Here is a 10,320-nt window from a genome sequence, read left to right on the forward strand (position 1 = left end):
ATTTTTTTATTATTTATAAAGTTATTGATAATTATTTATTTTGTTTATTTGCTTTCTTGAAATCAAGTGACAATAATATTTAATTTGATAATGTAATGGTTCAAAATTTTATTTAAAGTTATAAAGAGCTATTTTATTTTGAAGTTTGCTAAATTTTTTGTGAAAATTGTGGTTTGTTTAAACTTACATAATTATTTCAAACTTTCTTTTTATTTATGCTCAATTATTTATTGTTGGGACATTATTCACTGAAAATATTTTTTGTCTCAAATAATATAATTGATGACCTACCTTATGTTAATCTATGAGGGACTCCTTGTTAAATTGAGAAGAAGACCTTTCAAGTATATCTTTCTTATGCTGTAAATGGTTAATTAGTTGTTATATTTTGAAATTGTAATTAGGTATGCTCCACATTAAATATATATAGGATTATGAATTGTAGTATATTTGTCTGTCTATTACGAAGGAGCAAAGCTCCATATTTCTGATTTTGACTGTATATTGTTATTGTAGAGACTTTAGGAAGTCCTATTTAGAGTGGAGATTCTAGTGAAATTTTTATAAAAGTTTACTAATCTTTTGTTAAAAAAAATGTCACAATCATCTTCCATCATATTTCAAATAACCTAAAATACTAGATTAAAGTTTTCTTAATCAAGGCTTAAGGGATGTATATTTGTGCATATATCCCTTATCAGTCACGTTTAACTTTTGGGGGCATGACATTATTTATCTTGATTATCCTACTCATGTATGTAAATGAAATCATGTAATTTATGGTCTAAAACAAGCTCCCTGTACTTGGTTTGCATGATTAAGTTCTTGTCTTCAAAAACTGGGTTTCATAGCTTTCAAATTTGATTCTTCTCTTTATTTGTCATAATTCTTATTGCACCATTTATGTGTGAATCTATGTTGATGATATTATTATCACCGAGTCCTCTCCACAAATTGTTTCTCGCCTCATTTTTGTTCTCAACAACTCATTTCTTGTCAAAGATCTCGACCCCTTACACTATTTTCTAGGTGTTGAGGTGCTCTCTTCTAAATCTAGTCTTATTCTCTCCCAACACAAATATATTCTTGATCTTCTTCATAAATCTAAAATGTGCAAAGCCCATCCTGTCTCAACTCCCATGGCCCCTTGTTCACATTTATCTACTCATGACAATCCACTCTTTCTCGATCCACTTCTTTATCACAGTATTGTTGGGAGTCTCCAGTATCTTAGTTTCACTCATTTAGACATTAGTTTTGCAGTCAACTGTGTTTGCCAATTCATGCCTCAACCTAAAGATACCCATTAGATATCAGTAAAAAGAATCCTTCATTACCTACATGGCATTGCTCACTATGCTCTGCATCTATGACCCTTTTCCTCTACTACCCTTTCTGCTTTCTTAGATGCAAACTGGGGTGGTACTATTGATTATCATCGATCCACTAGAGCTTTTGCCATATTCTTTGGTCCAAATCTCATTACCTGAAGCTTGAAAAAAGCAACCCACAGTAGCTCGATCTAGTATATAAGCGAAATACAAGGCCATTGCCACTACTACAAGTGAATTAATCTAGCTTTAGAGTCTACTCCATGAACTGGGAATTTTCCTTCCCCAAGCTCCATTTCTTTACTGTGACAATCTTGGGGCCACATATTTGGTAGCCAATCCTATTTTTCACTCTCGTGCAAAACATATAGCTTTGGATTATCATTTTGTTTGAGAATGACTAGCTGCTAAATTGCTCAATGTCCTACATGTTTTATCCAGAGATCAAATTGCTGACAATCTTTCCAAGCCACTTTCCTCCTCAGGATTTGCTTCTCTTAGATCGAGTCTCACTGTTCATCTTTTACAACATGACTCATGGGGAAATGTTGGAATAGAAAATTCTAGTCATAATAAAATCAACGGCAAGGAAGTTATGTGATAGTCTAGCTTAGTTTATTTCTAGAATATTCCTAGCTTTACACTTGTCACATTTGTATTGGCTAAAGTTTTCTATATATAGACCTACACTATACGTGGAAAATATCAAGAAATACAACAATGCTTTTATGCAGTTCACTGTGCTCTCTCTTTGTTTTCATTTTTCTGAAACACCACATCATTCATATTCTATTCAACAAAAATATTTCATATTGTATCAATTTGTTCAAATAAAATTTGATGTGCCATTATTTATAAAACGGTTTTTTTTTAATTTCATGGCTCTTTTGATTTTTATTATTATTAATAACAAAATCAATTTATATTTATTATCATATAACATGGCATGTTTTTATTAAATAGAGTTATGATGATGATATACACTGACTCATGCAATAATTTATCTTTAACCTCTATAATCTATCTACTTATATTGAACGTTGAGTTCAAAAAGAAAGAAAGAAGATGATGAGAAGGAGCGGCTATGGTATTATGGTAGCATGTGAGTGGAAAGATAGAAGATGGGCCCATTATTGATGTATGTAGGACCAGTCCATGAAGTAACTGTGTTACAAAAACTGACTGTTTATTAGAATATACAAGTTAATGTATTTGTAGTTCAGACGGAGATTCGGTAATGAAATTTGATCCATCTCCCTAAATCTTTCCTTTAGAGAGCCGACTCTAGCAAGATAGAGATTCAAATGGAAGAGAGTGGTTCAAGCTCGAAGGATATGTGCTACGGAAGGATGAAGAAACTGCTGACACAGTTTTGTTCAGCAGATAATGGCCATGTGGAATTCAGCTGCATTAGCGATACCCTGAATCAAGAGTTATACAACGCCGTTCGTGGTTACAACAATAATGTAGATGACTTTCTTGATATTTTAGAGTTGTCATGTCAAGAAAATGATCTTGCTCGTTCTATCATTCTAAACCAAGCCATTACCATCACGGGCGACTCGTTGCTTCATGTTGCTGCCGAATTTGGTAGAGAGAAGATTGAAAAGTTGCTTGTTGATCATGATCTTCTGCTGGATACGACAAACTGTAGAATGGAGACCCCCCTTCATGTTGCTGCAAAAGCAATGAATCGTGATGTAATGAAAGTGACTCTTTCTAGATTTAGAGATACAGAAAAAGATGACTTTATAATGTCAAAGGACATTTACGGCAATACAGCTTTGCACAAAGCTATTTTAAGCAAGCATTTTGATGGGGTTGATTTACTTTTAAAGGAGCAAAGTAAAGAGAGTCGTCACGTTATTGGGACAATTCCTCCACTAAATCCCCAATATATCTTGCGGTTCAGTCTGGGGATGAGAAAATTCTTAGTTTTCTGTTGCAGGAAATTCCACTCCCACCACACCAGCTTATTTCTGGGTATCAAGAAATTTCTCCTCTTTTCGCTGCCCTATCAGAATGCAATGCGGGTGCTGCATTATGTGTGCTTCAGTATTAATCAACAAATGCGCTGCTTTAGTGTTTATTTCACTCTCAATCGTTACGTGTTAATTTTCTTCTACGTGTTGATCTATTGAAAAAAAAAAAAAAGAATAGTGGAAGAAGAACAAGAGCTAATGTATGTAGTAGATCAAAACCACAACACTCCGCTTCATTATGCAGCACGGTGGAAGGAGTTCTTGCGCTTATTAAAAAATCTACCCTCGTTGCCTTTCGATCAAACTCAAACAATGATCTTCCGATTCAGATTGCTTGTGAAGAGGCCATGTTCGGGCGGAGAAGAATTGCTTAACGTAGAGAGGACTAACCCTAGGTTTGAGATCAATAATCAAGTTCGAAATATTCTTCATATTGCAGCAATGAATGGACGAAACAAAGTGGTAAAATACTGTCACGTCCCAAAAATAGAGGGTGACCAGCACGGGTGTGAATCACTCTCACAGTCCTGTAAGCCTTCAAAATGAATATTTATTCTATTTTATAAAAGAACAAAATAAAATTTAAGCAAATCACATGAGAATTAAAATAGCTTCTTTAAATTTATTATCATAAGAAAGTGTCGACGTATTTGTAAAAATTTTGGCAGAACCTTCCCTGTAATTAAGATCTCCCGAGAATTCTACAACAAAAATTTCTATAGACAGTGGTATAAATCAGGAGCATAGCTCCTTCCAGCCAGCAACCAATATACAGATCAAAAATAAGGTTTATCAAAAACTTATGTGAAGCATCTACTCTTTCTTTCAAACCAAAAAGACATACAAATTATATATTTACATTAAAAGCAACAATACCAATAAAAATGTTCACTTACTGTAGTTAATTGCCCTTTTAAGGTCGATGGTGGGATCAACATTAGCTAACAAATCTGAGGCCAAAATAATTTTTCAGTGAATAGCATTCCCATGTTAAAATTTTTAAAATTTAAATCAACAATCTCTAATAATAATGTTAGCTAATTAAAAGTAATTCTACCAAAATTTTTAAGCATGTAAGTCATAACCATGTGTATAAAATAAGAGTAAATTGAAAACAATTTATATTATTATACTTGAATAAAATAATATGCTCACATATAACTCAAGTGGTACAATTTGCTAGCCAAAATCATGTAAATTTTGAAAATACATATTAATCAACATTTAAGATTTTGAGAACTCAACAGAACAAGTTACAAACGTGGACACATAGTCCACAAGGGTAAATAACCAAACGTGACTTATGCCACGAAAATAAACGTAGTCACACTAGTCCACGAGGGTAAGTAACCAAACGCAGCCAAAGCTACAAAATAAACGTGGACACACAGCCCACGAGGATAAGTAACCAAATGTAGCCGAAGCTAAGAAACAAACGTGGACACAAAGCCCAGGAATACCAATGTGAGAATAAAACTCACGCAACAAACTAGCTAGTGTTTAACCACAGAGCGCTGCGAGCTAACGGAACTGCCGTTAATAGCAGTGTTCTGTATAAAGTTCTCTTAGAAATCCCGATTCAAACATGCGAAAGAAATAATTATTTTTGAATGCAAATTTTCATTCTCAAGATCAAACTTGCATAAATTGCTTCAAATGTATGAAACTTGCCAAATCAATATATCATAACGAATGTACAAACTTGCACTAATCATGTAACCAAGAAATTTTAAAATTCAATAAGCAAAGGTGCCTTCATCAATATTAGAAATATATTTCTTGAGAAAATGCACAAATCATAATGTAACTATCGCTATTTCAAAATTTCTAAAAGTAATATAATTCATAAAAATGAAATATTTCAATAAAAGATTGTCAATAAATAATTATAAGGAATGTTATTCACTTACTTGTTGAAGTTTCAAATCCTCAAAATGTTCTTTTTTCAATTTCTATCAAGATCCTCTTCTTTTGCACATCCTATAAGAATATTATTAAACAAAATTTAACAAATCTTCTTTAATTTATAAAGACTTCCTTCTATTTTGCATATATCAACCATTATTATTTAAAATTCATCACCAAAATTCATGCTTTAAAATTTTTTCAAGCAATTCAGTAGGCATCTCCATGAAGTTAATATTCAAGTAATATATCAAGACTATCCTCTTTCAAGCTTTCCTTATTAAGTTCTTTAACATGAATCAGTCCAACCAAGATCTAAATTCTATGCCACTCACATACATATTATTATCAGTCTTCTTTAATCCTACCTCAAAATTTTCATCTTAATTTTATTTTCATTATTTTATTTTATTTTTTATTTTTATTCATCTTCTTGACACACATACGGACAACAACAGAACAAAATAAAAAGAAATGTTGTAACTTCACGCATATGGCAGCAACAGCACATGCTTTCTCTCACACGTATAACATACTAACAAATAGAAGGTTCAAATTCCCTCACCTCAACTCAGCCAGCCTAAGCAGTGTGAACTAAGAGAAAGAAGAAATAGATATGTTCTTGAATGTTGAACAGGGGGAGCTATAATCTAAACGTTATCACCATATCCAACAATGGAAGAAGACTAATTCAATCGCATAAACACAAGCTCACAGTAACAGCTTCCAGCAATCAATACTTTGCAACTTCTCAGCCCAGAACGACACGGACGGACAGTATACAGAGAAAATGCAGAAACAGGGAGCACAGACCAATACAGCAAAGCACAATGCTTACGGTTCAGCTCAGAGAAGAAAGGCTCGTGAGTAGAACCTCTAGCTCCGATGATTTAGCCTCACGCCAGCAGCAACCCGAACAGACGATAGAAATCGAGCAACAACTGAACCCAACGAAGATAGCTAGAAACGGAACATAGAATGACTATAAAGACAGCAACCCGAACAGACGATAGAAATCGAGCAGCAAATGAACTAGAGCAATTACAACTTCAATCGCACTAGCCACCACCACAAACACAAAAGGGAGAGGAGTCGGCGATCACTGAAACAAGAAAAGGGTCAGAGGTATAAGAAGGTTAAGTCAGTCATATTCTCATACTCTCACTCTCTCTCTCTATTTTTCTAGAATGGCCGAGGAAGAGAAGGAAGCTTTTATCATATTTGAAAAAGGGTAATTTCATAATTTCGGAGAAGCTGAACAAAATAACATTCCCTTTTATTGCATCAGGGATTCGAACCAGAAACCTTCAGGTTGCTAGGCATACGTACTTCCATTCTACTAGTACTCCTTTTTGTTATAATTATCCCAAACATAACTAAAATATATTCATATAGTTAATTAAATAAGTATATATATATATATTATTTAAGGCTATTACAAATACCTTCTACGACATCCCAAGATCCTCGGTGAAACTGTGAAAAAGAGAGACCAAAACGGAGACACCCCACTGCATTTGGCTGCGGCCAATTTGTGTCTTTGGAATCTAATCCTTCTCTCCCGAGACAAGAAGGCCAAGGTGAGCCTTGTCAACAACAAAGGTTTGACAGCTCGAGCTCGAGATGTTGTTCGGATGAAGTCTAAAAATCCAATGACACGTCAAGAGGTATCAATATATATGTTTTCCTTCCTTACATATAAAAGGTTTTTGATTCTATACACTTTATGAACATGTAATTGATGACATATACATGGTTCGATTCAATTACCATGCAGCTTCTAGCAGATGTGATTTTAGAAAGTGCCGGTGTGCCTCTCAAGAAAATCATGTTGGGAGTACACGAAGCGTCGGACAATAAAGAATGCGACGTGAAGAAAGCAACAGATACACTCATCCTGGTGGCCACACTGAAAGCCACAGTAATATTTGCCGCTGGTTTCACAGTACCAGCTGGGCTGTACACAAAGGAAGATGGAGTCCCCAAAGAAATAGGCATGGCAGTGTTGGCTGACCAGACACTGTTCAAAATATTCATGACTTTCAACACAGTCGCTTTATATAGCTCCATTCTCGGTTCCATGATCCTTCTGTGGGTCCATCTGAGTGATCGTCGTTTTGGAGAAGGAGCATATAGGCTTGCCAAGAATTTTGTTAATTTTGCTCTAACAACCATAACCCTGGCATTCATGGCCGCCATACGGTTGGTTGTGAGTAATAACAATGTGCTTGCAGATGTTACCATTGGATCCATCTTTATTTTCTTCATCGTATTTGCTCACATCTTAGGAAACTTACCGCGTGCACTTTTCCGCCGTCCGTTTCTTCGTCCAGTTGCAGATTTTTTCATCCGGATTGTTCTCATTTTATTTTATGGAAGTAATGATATTTGGAATGGTGAAGAAAATGAACCAAGCCAGAAGATCTAAAAGGATGGTGACGACCAAACTTGAGAAAATATTATTTGTGGCTCACGGCGACTTCTTTCTTATTTCACATACCGTTAAATATGTATCAATTCAGACAAGGGCGTTTTCAATAAGGTACCGTCCTGCAAGGCAATCATTGTGTCTTCCTGTGTTTGGTTTATTTTATTTTGATACGCCAGTCAATTTAATATTCAAATCCAAGATCGGCACGTAAAATGTGTGCTGTGAAGCGGGCTGCAAATCTGTGTTCAAATCCTCTGCAGTAAATAAATTGTTATATCTGTAGTTAACCCTGAGTAAGTTGATGAGCTAAATCTGATAGGGCTGATCTCAAGTTAATCGGGTAGGGTTGGCTCAGTTTTAATATTATGATAGAAGCTAAAATGAATCGAGTAATATTCATTTTACTATGTATTTGGGTCTATGTTTAATACAAGGACAGATACTTATTTTATTACTTTAAATTTCACTATTTCAGGTGATGCCACGCCCACATAGGTGTCATGCGTACAATTTCGTGAAGGTTTGAAGAGACAAATGAAGCTGAAATAATATGTTGGATATTATTTTTGCTTTGTCACATTATTGTTATGATTTGAAAATAATAAATATATTTTATATAAGTTCGGTTGTATTGTTTATCATTTTCTAATTCATAATGATGGATTAGCCTTGCTCATATATGTTTCTCTTTTGAAGAAGAAAAGGGATGGTGAAGATCCAACTGGTGAAAATATTATTTGTGGCCCACGGCGACTTCACTCTTATTTCACAGACCATTAGACATGTATCAATTCAGACAACGGCGTTTTCAGTAAGGCAGTCTCCTGAAAAAAAAAAAAATTACCCTCCTTTTAAAAAAGTAAGGCATTTTTTTAACTGAATCTCACCCCAATAAAGTAGTTATTTATCTTCAAACTAGTCATAACTTTCTATATTTACACCTATTTAATAGAGTGTTTCACTCTAAAATAAATATAAAATAATATATTAAATAGAAGCACTTTTGGAAGAAAAATGTAATGATTACATATTGAAAGACTAAAAATACCTTATATTTTTGAACAACCAACTATTAAAAAAATATCTTACAATTTTAAATAAAAGAAATAATTATTTGTAGCCCCCGGCAACTTGTCCCTGTTTTTGGTTTATTTTATTTTGGGTACACAACTCAAGTATTCAGATTCAAGATCAGCACTTAAATGTGAGATGTGATGTGGGATGCAAATGAGTGTTCAAATCCTCTGCAGTAAATAAATTATGATTTAACATACATATAACCCTCATGAATTTTAGATCATTGCAATATAATCCCCTCAATTTTAAAAATGTAAAACACTACTAGAAAGATGCAAATTAGCAAGGAAATTTAGTGAAAGATCATGTATTCCTCTTTAAAATACTAGATTAGCGAGGAAATTAGCGAGAGATGTTAATTTTGTTGCTCAACTTAAAATTAGCGAGGAAAATAGCAAGAAACTGTCAATTCCTCTTTAAAATAAGAGAATTAGTGAGAACAATGATAAGGAATAGTCAATCCTTATCTAAAATAAGACAATTAGCGAGAAAAATAGTGAAGAACTGACAATCCCTCCCTTAAATAAGATAATTAGCAAGGGATTTTATCCCTAGATTGCTATTGCAAAAAAATTTTAACTTTTAGCAATATCTTTTAACTATATATTTAATTATTTCATTTAAAAATAAAAATTAAATTTAAAAATTAACTAAAATATTCATAATAAAATTATTTGATATTTAATATATTCTTTATTTTAAGTTGATTTTCATTAATAAAATAATATTTTATTAAAAATATAATATAAAGAATAATTTAAATAAATTATAAAATTAAATAAAATTTCATATTTACATATGTATGTATTTTTATAATATATTATTTGACATATTTATATTGTTAAATAATATATATTTAATTTATCATATAATAGCCATAGGTACTTTTCAGTTCAACTAGCAAAGAAGGAGAGCATAAGGCTTAAAAGATACAAGGTCAAGGGTTCAAGTCTTGACTTTGACATAAAAATAATAAATATGTGACATGGTAAGGAGCAAGTAATATGGTACAAGGTGAACAATGACATGTCATGAGTTGTTACACATGTGACAGGTGATGGGGCACAAGATAGTAAGTGACATAGCGGTTCATAAGGCACAAGCTTATTGGTGACATGTCACAAGTTGACACACACATGACGAGTAATATAGCATCAATTCTTAAATATTGGCATAGTTAGTGAGGAACTAATCCCTTGCTAAAGTTATCAAAGTTTAAATAGTATTAGCCAAGGAAATATGATCCTCCTCTAAATTTAGCGAGCGCTTTTTTTAGTTATGAATTTAGCAAATGACAAAATCCCTTACCAAAACACAATTTAGCGAGGAAAAATGGCATTTAGCAAGGGATTTGTCCCCAGCTAAATTCTATTTTTTAGTAGTATTGATTATTAAGATTTCGATCTCAACCATCGTTATTTATATTTTTTAAGTTCTAATACTAGTTGTCATGTCCCGAAAATAGAGGGTGGCCGGTATGAGTGTGAACTACTCACACATCCCCGTAAGCCTCAAAATAAAAATTTATTCCATTTTACAAAAGAAAAGAAAAAATTAATCAAATTACATGAGAATTAAAATAATTCTTTTAAAC

General features: G+C 33.2%; 1 pseudogene; it reads left to right on the forward strand.

Moving 5' to 3' along the window:
• Positions 1-2,635: 2,635 nt before the first annotated feature.
• Positions 2,636-7,646, forward strand: LOC129289048 (protein ACCELERATED CELL DEATH 6-like; annotated as a pseudogene).
• Positions 7,647-10,320: the final 2,674 nt, after the last annotated feature.

Source organism: Prosopis cineraria, unplaced genomic scaffold (genome assembly GCF_029017545.1).
Source record: "Prosopis cineraria cultivar Desert tree isolate PC_DT_omini unplaced genomic scaffold, ASM2901754v1 PC12, whole genome shotgun sequence".
Classification (NCBI taxonomy): domain Eukaryota; kingdom Viridiplantae; phylum Streptophyta; class Magnoliopsida; order Fabales; family Fabaceae; genus Prosopis; species Prosopis cineraria.